Source organism: Echinops telfairi, unplaced genomic scaffold (genome assembly GCF_000313985.2).
Source record: "Echinops telfairi isolate 266 unplaced genomic scaffold, ASM31398v2 ScPeMD7_9;HRSCAF=40, whole genome shotgun sequence".
In the NCBI taxonomy this organism is placed as follows: domain Eukaryota; kingdom Metazoa; phylum Chordata; class Mammalia; order Afrosoricida; family Tenrecidae; genus Echinops; species Echinops telfairi.
Genome location: NW_022103906.1, coordinates 60,919,419 through 60,936,615, shown reverse-complemented (window position 1 = coordinate 60,936,615; position 17,197 = coordinate 60,919,419). Strand labels below are relative to the sequence as shown.

The 17,197-nt window shown below is 41.9% G+C and overlaps 1 long non-coding RNA gene across 2 annotated transcripts; it reads right to left on the bottom strand.

Moving 5' to 3' along the window:
• Positions 1 to 13,736: 13,736 nt before the first annotated feature.
• Positions 13,737 to 17,148, bottom strand: LOC123521319. Of its 2 annotated transcripts, none has more exons than XR_006679774.1 (3): positions 17,080 to 17,148; positions 14,669 to 14,761; positions 13,737 to 14,376 (listed from the first exon to the last, which is right to left on the bottom strand). It is a non-coding gene; the product is annotated as an uncharacterized LOC123521319 (long non-coding RNA). The 2 variants fall into 2 exon arrangements; XR_006679773.1 differs by lacking the exon at positions 17,080 to 17,148 and adding an exon at positions 16,802 to 16,915.
• Between the last annotated feature and the right edge of the window lie 49 nt (positions 17,149 to 17,197).

The window sequence follows — 17,197 nt, the reverse complement described above, 5'->3', positions numbered from 1 at the left end:
ATTAAATGGATATTTGTTTTAGCTGAAAATAATCAATTGTGTTTAGAAATTTTAGATAGCTTTCAGCAAAAAAGTTAGTATAAAGTTAACATTAGGGGGCTTGAAAATTTCCTGAAAAAACAGTAGAAAATTGATTTTTTCCAAGAACTTTTGAAACCTCCTCTTAATTAGGTAAAATTGATCATATATATTGTGAAGAACTATAGGTCTGTTCATTAATATGAAACATATTAATGTTTCATAACATAGTTCATTGATACATGTTTCCAGAATGCTTTACTTTTTTTTTTTTTACTCTTTTGGTCAAAAGTGAATAATATCTGGGAGAAAAACTCTCCCAGATTATGTATGCACAGAGCTTAAAGTGCTTAGCTGCTAGAGGTAAGTGGTTTGAAACTGCCACCAACCCCTCAGTGGGCTAGAGACGTGGCCGTGGACTTTCGCAAAGATCTATAGCTTGGGGAGCCCTGCGTGTCTCTATGAGTTATAATCAATAAAACGGGTGCCAGCATGGGTTTTGAGGATTTTTGTTGTTTTGGCAGGGAGCAATTAGTCTAAGAGTTACAGATAAAGTCTAACTTTTAGTGTGTCTTTTTTTTTTAACAATTTAAAGTATCACTGTAATTATTTTTCCTTATGCAAACTAAATCTTCTTTAAGAAGAACCACTCATTGTTTGCCTATTTTTCTGTTTGTGTATCAATCATAACCTAACAATTAGAACTTATTTAGGAAACGAGAATTTTGTAAACCTTCATTTCATAGATATTATACATATATATCTTACTTGAATATTTTCTTCTTTGAAATTTGTCAACTACTAATAATAATTACTTTCCAATGTATTTCCTATCAATGGAATAAATGCTTGAACAAATTAAGAAATTGGCTTTGATTTGACATCATGAAGTTTGACTTGCTCCGATTATCCAGTTTCACAAAATTGACAATTAATTTGAGTAAAATCTAATTGACTTTTTTCTTATATTTTCATGCTCAGATTAATTCTGCCCTCACATTTATTCACATCACATAAAAAAAATTACATCAGGTCATGAGGGAAAAAATTTCCTTAATTTGAAGCTCAGTAAGAGCTCTGGCAACAAAGCACATGGGAAAAGTGGGAATAGGTTTGCATTCCCTGGTGACAAAGAGGCAGCATTCCACAGAGTTGGTATCTATCAAATTCTATTGAATTCCTATGACAATATCATGTGAAAAACCTGTTCCTGATGCTCTGCAGCAATTACCAAAAATAACCATGCAAACAAAGCATCAATGCAACAGTAATGGATAAATTGTAGGAAGCCCGAGTTTGTTCACCCTAGGATATTTGTGTTAGGATATGAACATCTTTTTGTTCTATAGTGTTTAATACAAAGAAAAGGTAAACATAGGAACAAGTGCATTTAGGGTAACACTAATCTATACCGTCAAATCTTAATTAGAATTAACCACAAAACAAAAGTCTATATTAAATATAACCCATATATTGCAATAGTTAGAAACTGAAATCATCAAATACATGGCCAGAACCATCTTGTTGGAAACAACACACCAAGTCACCATCCTGGAAAATCCAGGGGAAAAGTCCCAGAAATGAAAGGATAGGTGTTTGGAAAGAATGACCATAAAGTGAATCTCACATCGGGTTCACTTTACACTTGTTATTGCTGAATATATCTTTTGACAATTAGGATATGCTAAAAAATCAAAATGAAAGAATCCTAAGTTCCACTGATTCTTTTATAGCTGACAATATACATTAGATGAACAATAGAGAAAAAAAATTAGGTCCATTCTAAATTTTAAAGACATCTTCCCCAAAAGTATAGGCAGCCAAAGATCTGGGTTAGATTAATTTATTTTTTTAAGACAAATTATTCTAGGAAATAGAAATCTAAAAGGAAGCCTTAAAGAGTTCATGAGGGAAAAAAAAGAGTTCATGAGAAAAATCATTACCCTTTAATTCCATATTTTTTCCTCAAGCCTTTTGAAACCCCATTGTAAGTACATACATTTAGATTTACATTCATTAGAATATATGCATATATATATACACAAAAGGAAATTTTTTGAATAGCCAAATGTACAAATCTATATTGCATTACCTATTAACCTATTTTAAAGTTCCTAATTTAGTCATAAAATTGTGTAAAATACAAGACAAAACATGGACATAGTAAAATACCGTTCTACATTCAAACTACAAAAATTCAATGGAAATATAGATTTTATATCTAGGAAAATTTAGTTATTTAACGTTAAGGACATTAGGACATTTCCTTAGAAGTGTTTGACTGAATGAAAAGCACTACAAAACAGGTTTCCTAGATAAACATGAAAATTGCAAAAAGTGGGCTGCTCACAAAAATTCAACATTAAAAAAAGTAATCCACAGCAGATCAGTAATGTTGTTATTCGGTGTCGCCAGGGCAGCTCTGACTCATCGTAGGCCCACGTACAATCAAACCAAACCATGTTGGGTCCTGGGCCATCCTCACAATTGTGGTTACGTTGAAGCTCCCTGTGGCAGCCACTCCGGCAATCCCTCTCAATGAGCCCTTCCTCCTTTTTCCTGATCCACTTTTCCAAGCAAGCACGACGTCCTTTTCCCGGAACGGGTCTCTCCTGATAACATGTACACCGCGCGTGCAACAAAATCATTGCGAGTGAGATTAAATGGATAAAACTCACAAAGAGACAAATCACATTTCTTTTTCATTCATTCTCAGTCCACATAGTGTTAACTCACCAGCATTCTGTGGCACAGATATGTTGGACTAACAGTGTGATAACCCTAATGCTCCATATCAAACTTCAGGCATGCCACTTGATGACACAGCTACTTCCTTAGTCCAAGACACTGACCCAGGCGTCGGCACATTTTACTCCTCCTTTCCAAGAAGCACTTGTTGAAAGAACAAGGGTGACTCAGCAGAGTATGGAACCAGCCGAAGAACTCGTTTATCACTCCCATAAGCCATTTCCTTTCCTTTTCCGGTGTTAGATGGGTGCTATTGGTATGAAACATTTTTTAAGATAAAGCTGAAAGATTTACCTTTATAACTTCACATAATCATTACCTGAAGCCTATCACTAAAATGGTTTATATTTATTTGTTCGTGTACTTCATGAGTCGAACTGGAATAAGAAAAACTGGTTAAAATAAATATATTTCTCTCTAGATTAATGATAAATTCTATATACCCCTTTAAAGTGTAAGTAATGATATCACATTTGATTACCACAACATTTTATGACAGAAACTTTCAATTACGTCCTGTCAGATTCCAGCCCAGAATAAAATGAAATTGATATTTTGAGGAATAGTTCAGTTGGACGATAATGCTAATGATCTTTGAGTAACAAGTACATTTTGGAGGGCCAGAGTTTGGGTCAGGATCATCTGTATAGACTAAGATAATCTAATTATTTCTATAGATCTCAGTAATATGAACTGTGTTGACATTAATATAAAAACTAAAGGTGATGGGGTGTGGGGGGTGAAGAGTGAAGAACAGATAAAGGAGCTATGCTCCATTATATAACCCTGAATTTGGCATTTGGCATGTCTGTACATAGAAAATGAATGTGCCCAATACAATCAATCTCTTAACTGTCTGTCGGTCTTTGCAGATCAAGGCAAAATATGTTTGGTCACACTAATATGCATCAATTTCTAAGATCATAAATATAAATGAAAGTTATCAAGCCAGAGTTTACTTTTCTTCCTGTTTATGGATATATTCCAAGCCTGTACTTTCACTAATACAAAATGCAAAGTCTCTTTATTATCAAATTTCCCCCTCATTAAGATTGTTTAAAAAATTATGAAAAAAAGTTATGCTCCACTAGATGTGGCATTAGCACTTTCTATCATTAATACATCATATCCATAAGGAAACAAAGATACTGGGTTTATTTGCTCCTCCGGTTTCATCTATTTACATTAAATTCTGCCATTTGAAAGAGTTATGGGCAACCATGTGAGGGTTACTCCATCACGGGGTGATTAAGTGTAAAAGGAAGCCATTCAAAAGTCACAAGAAGGAAATGTAACAGAATGCACACGGGGTCAATACTGAGGTGCAGTTTTCCTTCCGCTCTGATCTATTGCTATTCAGAACAATTGATTAGACAGGTTCATTATTGTTTTGCAACCACACATAAACCATTATTATCCACATTTATCCCCACAGGCATTCTCATGGGCAGTTTTTCAATGATTTGTAATTTCAAGTGGCAGTACGCTTACAATTCACCCTGTTTAACTTTCCTGGCCCCATAAAGAGGATTGGCAACTTCTCCAAGTTAAAGACCTTGGGAGTTGTTCCTGCCTTTCCTTCCTGGAAAATTTTTTTATCAGAGTCACAAAAGTTTACCATCTCAAAAGTATATCCAGCCTTGAAAATAGTGCTTACCCTCTATTCAGCGCATTGAAATGAGAACCAACCTTGTGGAGCTGACATCTTCTGCAAGTCTGCCCTTAAACCATGTGCACAGAGGGGTGTGGTCCCTTGGCTTAGAGAAACACATCAAGAGAAATAGATGGAGGAATTTAAAAAAAACATCCTATACAGGCAACTTTATTATAATTCTGCACAACAAAATGTACAAGTGAAAAAGGGTTTTGTTGTTATTTTTTCACATTATAAAATAACACCTTAGAACAAACCCAACCAACAATGACAGCAAAAAGCATTGTCTTTGTGGAATCCTCATCAGAGTTTTATTTATTTTTTTAAGAGGCCTTGCTTTTTCTTTTCTTCTTTTTCACTAAGCTCAAGTTTGGATTTCCGTGTGTGTATGATTCTGTATGTGTGTTTCATGTGTAAACGAACTTACAATCAGATCCAGTTCTCTTCTCCTCTGTTGTTAACCAGAAATGTGTCCTGGGTAAGGGTTTGGGTTCTGAAATCAAGTCATCAATCCTGGCTCTCCCACTTAAACTGGGCAAATTACTTTCCCTTATCTTTAAGAATCAGCAAAATAATAGTAATTGTGTTTGAAGTTGTTATGCGGGTCCCATGAGATGACCCTTGTTCGGCTGCTCAGCATATTTACCTGCAAGAATGCACAGAGAAGGTGAGTGGAAGGAGAAAGGAGGGGGAGGAGGAGAGCAAGAGACCAAGTATAGAACTCAAAATAAAAACCTTAAAACTCAAACTCACAGCGATGGAGGAGATGCTGACTCAGAGCGACCCTATACCACAGGTACAACTGCCATGTGGATTTCTGACATTTAAACTCTTTATGGGAGTCCAGTGTCTCATCTTTCTCTGCCAAGCAGCTGGTGGCTTTGAACTGTTGACCTTGCAGCTAGCAGCCAACACCTAAGCACTGATAACAGGGTTCCTGGTGTAGCACTGGTAACTAGCTTAGTCAAGATATATGAAAAGAAAAAAATATTGAGAGGTTTTTCTACTGATCACAACAGAGGCTTTAGATTGGTTTATAAGGGTGGTATTCTTAAGTATAATATTTTGATAAAGTAATATTCTTTGGCGACAAGTAATTGCAAAAGAAATAAATGATGATGGCAAGGTAATGATAATGTCTTATGCTAAAAATTTAAGGACATTTAGGAGTAGTTCATCTTAAAACCATCTTAGCAATAATATGGGATGCTAACCTGTAAAATCCCCAATTCAAGAAAATCTCATTTTTTAAATACATTTATTTGGGGGTTCTGTTAAAAGTTATACATGTTGATTTAGTTTCTACTCTGTTGCCCATAAAGAATTCTTTAATTTCAGATAATAAATAAAAGTAATACATATTTAAAGTTTCATTCCAAAGCCTATATAATTTTAAAATCATACATGTAATATTGAACAATATAGTCAGCAAAAATTTATACCCAGCAGCCCAACTATTAAAATACAACCGAAAAATGCTATCTCGATTTATAACTTATTGATCTTACTATTCTTGGAATGAATGATTCAAAATCTAATTTTGAAGTGTCACTGAATTTTCAACTCAAATTTCTTTAGGTGGACACCCTTGCCTTCTTCATCTTGTGAATTTTGGTTGCTTCTTTAAATAGGAATATGTCCGTTTCACAAATAAATCGACTAGTTTCATCTTGAATAGGGAAATGACAAAACCTGAAGCATCCATCAGTGTTATACAAAATATTTAGCCCTGGGCAACTTCCTACATGTCCCGGTGCATAAGAATGTTCTTGAAGTGATGTTAAAAATGCCAATTTATTAATTCCATCCTTGGATATTGTGATCTGTAAAGCAAAAAGCCTAGGAATGTGTATATTATACAGAACCTCCAGATGATTCTGAGAAGAGAGGGGCTAAAGGCCACAATCACAGAAATATTGGTCTCCAGTTACCAGGTTTGTTTTAGAGCCTACTTAGTATCAAGATAGTCTTCAAATTTAATATCAAATCTGTTACCACAATAATCTTCTAAATATAACTGCAATAAAAGTTGATTCAAGTAAGTTCGGAAAAAAAATATCACATGTAGCATGGCCTGAACTAAATCGAGTTTCTGAGTAATACTGCAGACTCTTGAGGCAAGATTCCAGCACGCACTGATCAGTGTGACTAGACCAAGAAAGTGTGGCACTCCATTAAACCAGGGGCATCGACTCTAAACTACCATCTCACATGCACTTTGTCCTTCCAGCATCTCCGTAGTTTACCTAGGCATTTTTAGCCTTGTTCTCCCTTCTCTTTCTCCTAACTCAGATTCTCTCTGTGCCAATTCCCTCCCTCTTTATAGACTCTTAGCTCATAATCTTCTCATGGCCTACTTCCCGCCCCACCCCACCCCCCACCCCCTCTTCCTAGATATCTTATCCAAGGATGAAAGGGGGCAACTACATCCTGGTGTTTCATAGATTTTATGGATTAAAAGTGACGGGTTTGAGGACACGGTAGGAATGAAGTGTTCGGCAAACACAGAGACTCTTGGACCCTGACTCCACACAGCCCAGCTCTTCCTTCTCCTTTCCAGCTCTAGAAATGCTTGCATTCATAATTTATTTCCCGAAACCAAACAAAACCCAGAGCGGAGTCTTCATGTGTGAGATTAAACATCGGAATTTAGGAGAATGTGGAAAATTGCTTTATTCCAGGGAGGCCTTTAACCATTTCCTGGCCTGACTCAACAGCTCTCCTCTCTCGGGGATTTATTACATTACACAGCATCCCAGGCTTTGCCGTCTAAATTCACTGGAAGCACAGGGAATCCACATTTTGAGAGCCATAGCTTTATCTGCTATCAAAAATACATTTCCCTACCCCAGTTGGGATGCTTTTATTCTTGAGAATAATGATGTTTGTGGTGTCATCCTTACAAAAAATAAAATTCATGACCCGTGAAGATAATTGCTTAGCCTTCCAGACACAAACTTATGTGACTGTGACCCAATTTACTTCCAAAATGAGGATTTATGAATGATACAGTTTTAGTCTTTTAAAGAAATCATTTTTGAGTCAGATTCAGGCTTGGGGTAAAACTATAAAGTATCAGCATCCAAAATTGGATTTTAAACTTCTGAAGTCTTAAACAGGTCATTTGTCTATTTCCATTTCAAGTGGGAACAATGGTCCATGATACGCGTTGCTATTTTCAGAGAGTAATATATGAGCATGAATTGCAGCATCTATATTTGTGTTGAGATTAGCAGCAGTATTGATGATGTAAACATCTTTTCTATCCTGGCATTTTCAGGCTCAATTGTGACTCCTAAAACCACACACACACACACACACACACACACACACACACACACACACACCTCACATACCTTTACCTGATGTTTCCCAACCAGGAAGGCTTGTGAGGCTGAACCCTAAATGATCTGTTAATGATTTGGGATTTTAAACAGTTCACTCTGAAAGCTGGTTCTTGTAATCCACTTTGACATGAAAATAGTACTGTCATTGAATTCGAGGAAATACCACAGTTTAATGCTTAATCACATTAAATTCAAGATAATTTGTATGTCAGGAAGCCATATTTTGGAAACATGAAACTGAACTTTATTCCTGAGCAAACCATGAGCGTAGACTTTCGCCTCAGAGCCCCTTAGCACTGAGATGGAGTTCTAAAATACTGGTATAAGAAAACAACAACAACAACACATATTTATTAATAACATTTAAATACTGTAGAGAATACACACATATAATTAAAATGTCAATGATGACAAATAATAGTGCAATGATTCCTTTCTTGTATAACACGTGTCTTCCTTTCAAGGGAAAGATTCTTGCTCCTTCACCTGTCTCGCGAATTCTCAGGAGTATTCCTAGCTTCTGATTCAAAGCAGGTTACTGCTGTACTCTCTCAGGAGTTCTGCTTGCTTGTCATATGCATTTTTGTGTGTGGACGTTGTCTGGGTGATGGAAGGGGGGGATTAAGCTGGATTTCTTGCAGGGTCAGTTGACAGAGTGATGTCTGAAAGGACAGAGGAAATGATTTGCATTTTTTTCGCTAAATTGTTAAAATTATGGTGAGTAATACATATTATAAGGATCTTAACATATACCTAATAGCTCACCTATGCCCCCACAGGAGTGTTAATACTTCTGAGTAATTCCATTTACTTGACACAAATGGTTTTGTCTGATTGCTCTAACCTATCATGATACCTTGATCAAAACAACTGATGTCATTCAATAAGGAGTTAAGATCCATTAAAGAGAAGCCCATTATAACATCGTATCATCTACAATGCAAATGAGAACACTGTTTAAGCAGAAAAATGGAAAAGAAAACCTGGTGGAAGCTAAAGAATTTTCTAACTAATAAAAAGCTGGTCTCCACTCTTAAAATATCATCAGTATTTTTCCCCAAAAAATATCAAGCCAAAGTTGAATATGTCTTTGTGGACTCAAACTTTACAGTAGGCACACCTCCCCAGTGTGAACTCTGTCCAATTGTTCAGCTAATTCCTATGCCTCTCCACTTTTACAGGATATGATATTTTTATTGGGGTTCAGGGAAGCATGGCTAATGACATCAGTAAGCTTTGTAATTTCTCACTGCCAGTTTTCGACACGACTTGCACCTTTGTCGCTCACATGGCACTAACTTGCTACAACAATTCATCTGAAAGCGCTGGAGTAGGGAGGCTTTAGAATGGACCCTTCTTGGGATTTTGTTGCTTAAAAATAGAAAAGTTCCCATCAGTGAAGGGAGTAACTTAGCTTTTCCAGCCTCTGCCTCTAGCCCCCCCCCCCAAGTCCTGCTCTCCGCCCCCCCCAAAAGGAATGAATTACATTTCTTTTCTTGTCCTTTAAATGAATAGCATAGTTTGGGTGAAATTATTGGGCAATTGCATGCCTTTTATGCAGATAATGCTATTTGATGAAAGCGGTGTTTTGATCTGCTCAGGATAATACAGATCCAGGGTTGGATTCATTGGTGAGAGTAAAGCTGTCTTCTGTGATAACTTCATCTCAGCAGGAGGTCAGACGGGGAAACCGGGATGGGGGATTAAAAAATGACACAGTCGGAGCAGTATTCAGTTCCCTGCTGTGCTCCTGGCTGCAGACTATAGCTTATGTTTCTGATCTGTTATGGTATTGTCTGTCTTTCTCTCTCAGAGCAGAAAGAGATTGCTTAAAACTTTTCTCTTTGCAGCTAGAGGGATTAGTTCTGTGCAGCTTTTTTAATTAAAGAAACTGTATCTTTTTCAAGGCAATTTAAAGCTGCACGGGAAGGACCATCAACACCCACGATTTAGGACTATTATCTGTAACAAAATGTAAGCTCCACATTTGATATACAAAAATAAGGGGAGAAGAGCTGGAGATGTCTGCCGTGTTTTTTAACCTTCAGTGATTGTTCTGATCCCTAAATGAGGAGTAAATAAATTATTTGGGATAAGGCCTAAATACGTTTCCATAAGTAGTAACTTCTAGCTGCTTTGCTTTCTAGCTTAGCTGAGCTTGCTTAATTAAATCTTCATGATGATAGTGAACTGCACTTGAAAATAGTGTAAGAGGAAATAGATTTGACTATGTATCCTTTTCTTTGCCCAGAGATCATTTTTAAACATTTCCACTTTACTGAAAGGGAAAACAATAGAAAATGTCTGCTTAATATGGGCAATTTGCATTTAAACAGCACAAAGTACGACATTAGGGTGCTTTATCACAAGAAACCTACATGTGTGTGATAGGCGCCAGCATCTTTATTAACCTGATGGGAGCCTGGATTGAAGGTGTCCAAAGTGATGATGAATTTGTCAGGGGGTATACATTTGAGTTGAATTTATAGCTCAATTTAACCCAGGTTAATGTCGAAAATCCTCAAATGTTTCAAATAAGGCCCATATGGTTATCACTTTACAAAGCACACAGGCTCTGCGCTTCGGTTGCAACACACACATCTCCAACTCAATTCCATGCCAGATCAATTAGAAACAGTCCTCCTGAACAGACAGGAACAAACAGAGATTGTTTCCCCAACACCAGCTGAACCCTTGTCTTGAAGGAATGGAAAGCAGTCATCTTAAGCTCGACCCCTTCTTGCGCTAAGAAATCCAAAGGACTTTGGGAAACAGTTTAAGGGTTTTATATATTCTGTCATCTTTATCATCAAATGCTGGCAGTATCAGTATTCAATAGGTGCCTACCTCCAAAATTTCCGATCCGTTTTCAGTAATTGCCACGTCTTATTGAAAACGAGTAAATCAGATTCTGACCTCTCTGTCTTTGCCCATTACTTTTGTCTTGACTTCAAAATATGCGTCTGAGGAAAAGTCAACTAAGTTCAAAGGTGAATGGATGAGGCGTCTTGCATGTCTCAAATTTTGTAACGGCATGCTTAATGAACATATTTTTTCAAGGATCATTTCATTTATGGCCTATCTTTTAAAAACAAAAAAGAAAGGCCGAATGGTAGAGTACAACAGAACAATAACTATTCACCTACTTAACTCAACATCTTCTAAGTATCTTATAAACGCAGGCCTTAGGCTAGGCCTCATGGTTCACAGAGGAATGGGGCCATGCTATCCCGTTGCAGCAGCTCTCGGCTATTGGGAGTGGTCCCTGCAAAATCAGGGCCATTATTACCACAGGCAGAAAATATGGTGGAGGTACTTCTAAGGGAGGAGGGTAACACTAATAGGCGCTTTGATATGTAGGTTGGTGCCAGGCTGAAGTCAGCACAGGGAGAAGACAGTGGGGCACCTCTAGGGAATGATGCATTTCAATGCCAAGAGTTGCCAATGACTTGATGGCAATGAGGGTTTTTTGTTTTTGTGCTTTTGTTCTATTTTAGTTTAACCTGTCTCGATAAGTAAACTCCTGACCTATTTAAAAGATATTATTTCATTAACCCCAAATAATCCTTCTGGGTCTCTCATTGATGTTGGTCTTGTCGCAATTCATATCTCCTTATATCCACTTGGCATCAAGTCGCTAGATACACTATATATACTAATGTGTTTACAGAAAGCAGAATAGAATTTTAAAGGCTCTCCATTTATAACAGTTATAAAGAGCACACGCTTATGTGTGGGACAGTATGGGAGGAACTTTCGAGCACATACTTGGAACTCAACCGAAGGATGCCTCTCTGTTCAGAATCCTTCATAGAACTTGGGGTCTTTTAGGGTGATCTAGCAAAACCAAATCAGCAGTTGCGTTGGACTCCACCACTGCATTGTCACCAAAGGTCAGAGCCACGTGCAGTCTTGGTTTATGCAGTGGAACACAAACTAATGTACTGGGAAAGCCTGGTACCATTTAAAGGTTGATTTGTATGGTCACCAGCCCGCAGAGTGGCTCCAAAAGGCATGTCCACTGAGAGAGGCCATTCATGCTTTAATTAAGGTCACGGAAGCATGTTTTCCACCACAAACAGTCATTTCATTTTATGGCTCATCGGTGATCAAATTAGAATATTGGTTTTACAGGTTTATTTCAATTAAACAGCCAAGAGAAATGTTATTCATTCTTCAGTACCTTGTTTCGGAGGGATTAAAAATAACAATAATCACTTCAGAGATATCTAACAGACTTCCCAGTCGGATGTAAGTTCTAGTGCTGTAAATCGTTCTTGGTGATTTGCGCCACTCAAAGCGATTTGGTTAACACTCCAGTTGCCTATAACTCAGGTGGTCCCCAGTGACAGCCAAGACCCTTGGCATTGTGGTGGTTACTCGCCAGTCGCTTTACAGGAGAAAAGGGAGGCTTTCCTACTCTCACAAAGAATGACGGTCTCAAAAATCCACAGGGTAGCTCTCCCCTGTCCTTATCGGGTCTCTATGAGTCAGTATCGATTCTCGATGGCAGTGAGTTTGCCTTTTTGTTTATCACTTGTGTTGTTCTCAGTTGGGGAAATAACCTTTGGAACCTGTTTAGATGGTTGCCTTCCCTGATTACTTCAGAGGATGAGCTTGAGGGTCTATCCAAGTGATTCCCCAAGTCATTTCCTCCCCTTCCTCACCAATGCCTACAGCAAGGAGAGATGGGAGTGGCTGCAGCCCCATCAAGTCCTTGGTTGAGTTCCTCAGTCAAGGTACTCTCGCCTCAGTTTACCAGAGCATACCTATGTCCAAGGAATACCTGTGGTGTTCAACAGCCCCTTAGGAAACCCTTATCCATACCAGTGCTGCCCTTGCACTGGCCTGAAATCCCTAAATGCCAAAGGAGAAGTGGGCACTGAGACTGGCTGCTTCCCACAGGTGGGGGGTAGATCAGCTGCCCCCCAGGCCCCCCAGCTCTGGCCATTGCTTTGAGAAAGGAGGAGAAATCTGACAGCCCCCAATACAACAGCTTCAAGAATAGGCAGAGGGGAAGCCAACTAAATTGGATAAGCATCCCCTTCATGTGAGGTGTGGGCCTGTGAGAAGTTGGTGGAGTAGCAACAGGGAAGGGTGCCCTCTGTCCTACCTCAGTCTGTCCCTCTCCCACCCAATCAGTTCCAGAGGACCAAGACAGGCAGCTACTTCCTAATCCTGAGTTGAACCCAGAGTTTTGGCCCATCCTCTTCTAGGGGTTCACTTTTCAGAGCATCACAAAGATGAGTGTCACCCAGTGTGGGAACCAATGGTGTCAACCCCCCTCCCGTGACCAGACCAGACAGAATCCATAGTACTGCACATCAATTTAAAACACAGAATAATGTGTGATAAACATAAGCTATAACATGTCAGATTATATAACCACTAACAACACTGCTTTGTAAAATTGTCCTACACTGAATTACAACATGAGTTACAGCATCATATGAATGAATGGGCGGAAGCCTTTTTTGGATTTATCTCCTTTCCCTTCAATTACATTAATTTCCAAAAAAGTTAATGATTTGGGTTCATAAATACTAATCCGCACAATATTATAGTGAAACCACCATTAAACGTGACACAAATCAGAAACTGGATCCACAGGGGCAGATAAGAAAACACCAACATGTGCTTATTAGCACAGGACAGTGAAGCCACCTGATTAGACACCTCCTTGTTATTGGGTAATCATGACAGCTCTGACTAGAGAGGCACCAGAAACTTCTAAAGCAAATTAGCATAGAGACTTAGCCATGCAATTACACTGATCTGATGAAAAACGGGCTTGTCGTGTCAACCATAGAACTTTTTGAAGAAAAATCTGAAACACACAAAAATCCATAGACATTTTATTGTTACCCCCTCTAATATCGTCCCCAGTGAAGTCCTCCCCTCCTCCCCTCACCACCCTAGCTGTATTCCCTCCCACCCCACCCCCTCCCCAGACACCACTGTTTCAGTGGTTTGCAAAAGCAGAGGAATGAGTATCTCCAAGGGCAAGGGGGGCGGGGGGTGAGGCCGAGAAGAGCTCCACAACATTTTCTTTTGGGCGAGTTGTGGAACTGTGTGACCAGAGGGCCCCATGGGAGGGCGATGCCACCACCTCAGGCCCATTATCCCATGCACAATCCGCAGCGCTAACGTGGCAAAGTCACCAGAGTTGGCTGGGAGGGGCCAGAGGTTTGCAGAAGCAGACACCAACGTTTTGCATTTCTTCTCCTGCTCAGTTTTTATTGCTGCCCAGGGCGAGGCGAGCTAGCCGCCCTGCCCGAGCTCCCTGACAGCCGCTCCGCCAGGCGAACAGCTCCTTGGTCACATAGCGCTCGGCCTCGCTGCTTTCCAGGGATTCATTCGGAGGACGAAGCGCATGGTACACTTTGGCGCTGCACAGCATCAGCTTTTTCTCATGGCCTCGGACGATGGAATTTCTTTGTTCAGGAGCGGCACAAAACCAAACCAAACCAAAAGCCACCAACCCCCAACTTAACTTCCTGGGTGTCGGGCTGCGCGCTCTGCAGACCTGGGGGGCAGTGGAGGACCCCTGCACGCTCTGTCCCTCCGCCACGCAGAACGCGGAGCGCACAGGGCCCGGGCGAACGAGTTCTGGAGGGTTTCCAAAACAAAACAACGCAAACAAGACACACAGTGTATCCAGTTAGTTTCAGTGTTGAGCATCACGTACTGAAAAACTTTTGAATATCATCATGTAGAGAGGAGCTGGGTGAGAGACACGCTCCAAGATTTATTACCATTTGGTTCCTATGTCTATTGCCAGCGTTAGCTAGTTAGCTATAGTAAGAGTTTTGGAAGAAGGAAAAAAAAGAGCTGAAAAGCAGAAACATGGCTTCCCCTCCAGCCACCCCCTCCCTCCTCCTCCCCCCTCAGTAACTCCCACCTGTTTTATCAGCAATTTAGCTCTTCCCGCTCTGGCCTCTTCTGGCTGGGGCCCGGGATTAGCTCTCTTTGTTGCGGCTTCCTAGATGGCAACCTGCAAAAAAGCTAGGACGTCTTACTAGGACGCCTTAGACAACTTTTCAAGATTTTGTTTTCATGGTAACTGCCCAAGCGGGTGATTTTGGAAACACCTTCGCAGTTTCCTCAAGGTCGCGCCAGCGTGATCGCCACCTAATAAAGGCTTGAGACCTAGCTTCGTAATTTACAACTTTTCTGAAGCTATAGATAACGGCTCGAATAAGGGGAGTTTAACTCATTCCCGCCCCCGCAAGGCTTATTTTTAAAATAAGGCTGGCCTCCCCCTAGAGCCACTCTAGGTCCCTCTGGCAAACCGTGTGCACGTGGCAGGTGCTTTGCGTCACTGGGGTCTTTTTCCCGCGACACGGAGAATTCTGGGCGCTCGCTCTGTGGCGCGCGAGGTCACTTGGCTACTTCCGGAACTCTAGAGAGAACCTGGGTACCTTAATTCAAGCTCAAAGGTTCTCTTGTTAGTTAACCTAAAACTTTGGATATATTGTCATTAAAAGTCTAAGGTTCAGGCTTCCCTAAGAGGCATTGTCTGAGTTCTCCCCACCCCCCACCCCCCCACCCCCCGTGGTTGATCTGTTTCTTGTTCTGGCTGAACCAGGTTAGGCGCGCAGGTCGGTGGATAATAGAAAGAAAAGGGTCCGAGAGCACAGTCACCTCTGCCCATGGAGGACTGGGTGGCCTGGGCCAGACCGGACGCTGACCCTCCCCGGCACTCTAGAGGGGTGCGGTCCCAGGAGGATGCTCAGGTGCCCCCAGAGAAGCCCCAGGCCCCGGCCAGTCCCTAAGCGCACGCGTCCCACCCGGGAGGGCAGCCGGTCTGGGGACCCAGGTGTGCCTGAAGGCGCAGACACGCCGTGGAGCTGCTCCGCATAGGTCGCTCATTGGGTGTTCAGAAAGCACCCTGCAGCTGGACCATGGCGGTGGGGTGGTACCATTAGCAAGCTCCTGGACCCACTTTCTTCACGCCAGGGCGTCTGGGGGAGCCAGGAGCGAGAGTTTTGGCGGGTGCAAGGCTGAGTAGAAAGACGCAAGCAGAGAGAAAGAACACCCCCCCCACACACACACACACACACCTCACAACAACAACGTGGAGGCAGGAGTCCTGTTAGTCTAGTAATCTGAGGGGGAAATGGAGAATTGAGAAGAAGGCGGGAGCTGGGGTTGACGGGCTGGGGGTGCGGAGTGGGGAGGGTAACCCTGGGAGCATTTAAAGGGTTCCAGAACCTGTCCCCAGGCCTGTGCCCAAGCCTGGGGAGGACACTAGTGCTGCGACCCTGCCAGACTGAGGATTGTAAAGGCGTCTGAGAGTTTAGTGCCCCCACCCCACCCCCACCCCTGTGAGAAGGTCATTCGAGATTCTGAACCCGGGACGAAAGCGTTTGGTGGCAGGGAAGGCGCGGGTCATTTTCTCAGCCCCAGTGGAGGACGGACCGCCTCCCGGGGGTGGAAATCCTTAATTATACCCTTCTGCCTCCGAATCCAGCTTCCCGGGAGTGTCTTGCACTCCCACCGCCTCGGTGACTCAGCTGCCCTGAAATGCCCACCCTACGGAAGATCAAGAAAAGTAGATTTCTAAGAAGGTTAGAGGTGTGATTGCACACAGAAGTGTTTCCACTTAAGTCCAAAGCAATTGCCCGCCCCCTCCCCCCGTGGCTCCTCCCTGCCACCCCGAGAAAAAGACAGACCCGCCACGCTCATCCCGGCGCACTTTGTTGGTGCGTGTGAATTTCCAATGGCGCTGTAAGTTCATTAGTGTTTGCAATCAGCGGCTGGCAGACCCCTCATCAGAGCCGAAAGCCGGCAAGAGCCATTCATCAGCGTGAAGTGTTATTCATGGGTGACCCCTAAATCACGGCAAGAGTAGTGGATGCACTGATTGGTCACAGCATGGGAGCCTCGGTGCTTTTCCCGTACCCGACGCGGCCGGGAAGAGGGAAGGAGGGAGGGGCGGCGGACGTGGTTCAGTCCGGCAAATCCTATGTGACAGAAAAAGGCAGTAAATGGGGGAATATCTTTTTTTGAATAAAGAAGAAGAAATAAATACCTGTCATCTTGACAAGTGGCGGAGCGGAGGAGTCAAGGATTATAAATGATCAGAGCTGGGTCCAGCTCGCCCCTTGATTGGGTTCTCCCGCGATCTGCACTAGGGGAAGCGCATGGTAGGCTCCTCTCCCCTCTCCCCCACAATCTCTCTCTCTCTCTCTCTCTCTCTCAATTGCTCGCTCGTTGGCTGGCTGGCTGGCTGATCACACACACACACACACACACACACACACACGACACGTGGACGCGCCCCTCTCGGGCACCCTCCGCCCAGCGCACCTCCGGTCACACAATTAAGGTCCTGGATGCTGCTCCCTGGCACAGGGTCCTGCTGGCCTCGTCACCTTTCCCTCCTCTTCTTCGTCCTCCCTCGCCGCCTCCAGCCTCTCGCAGCCCG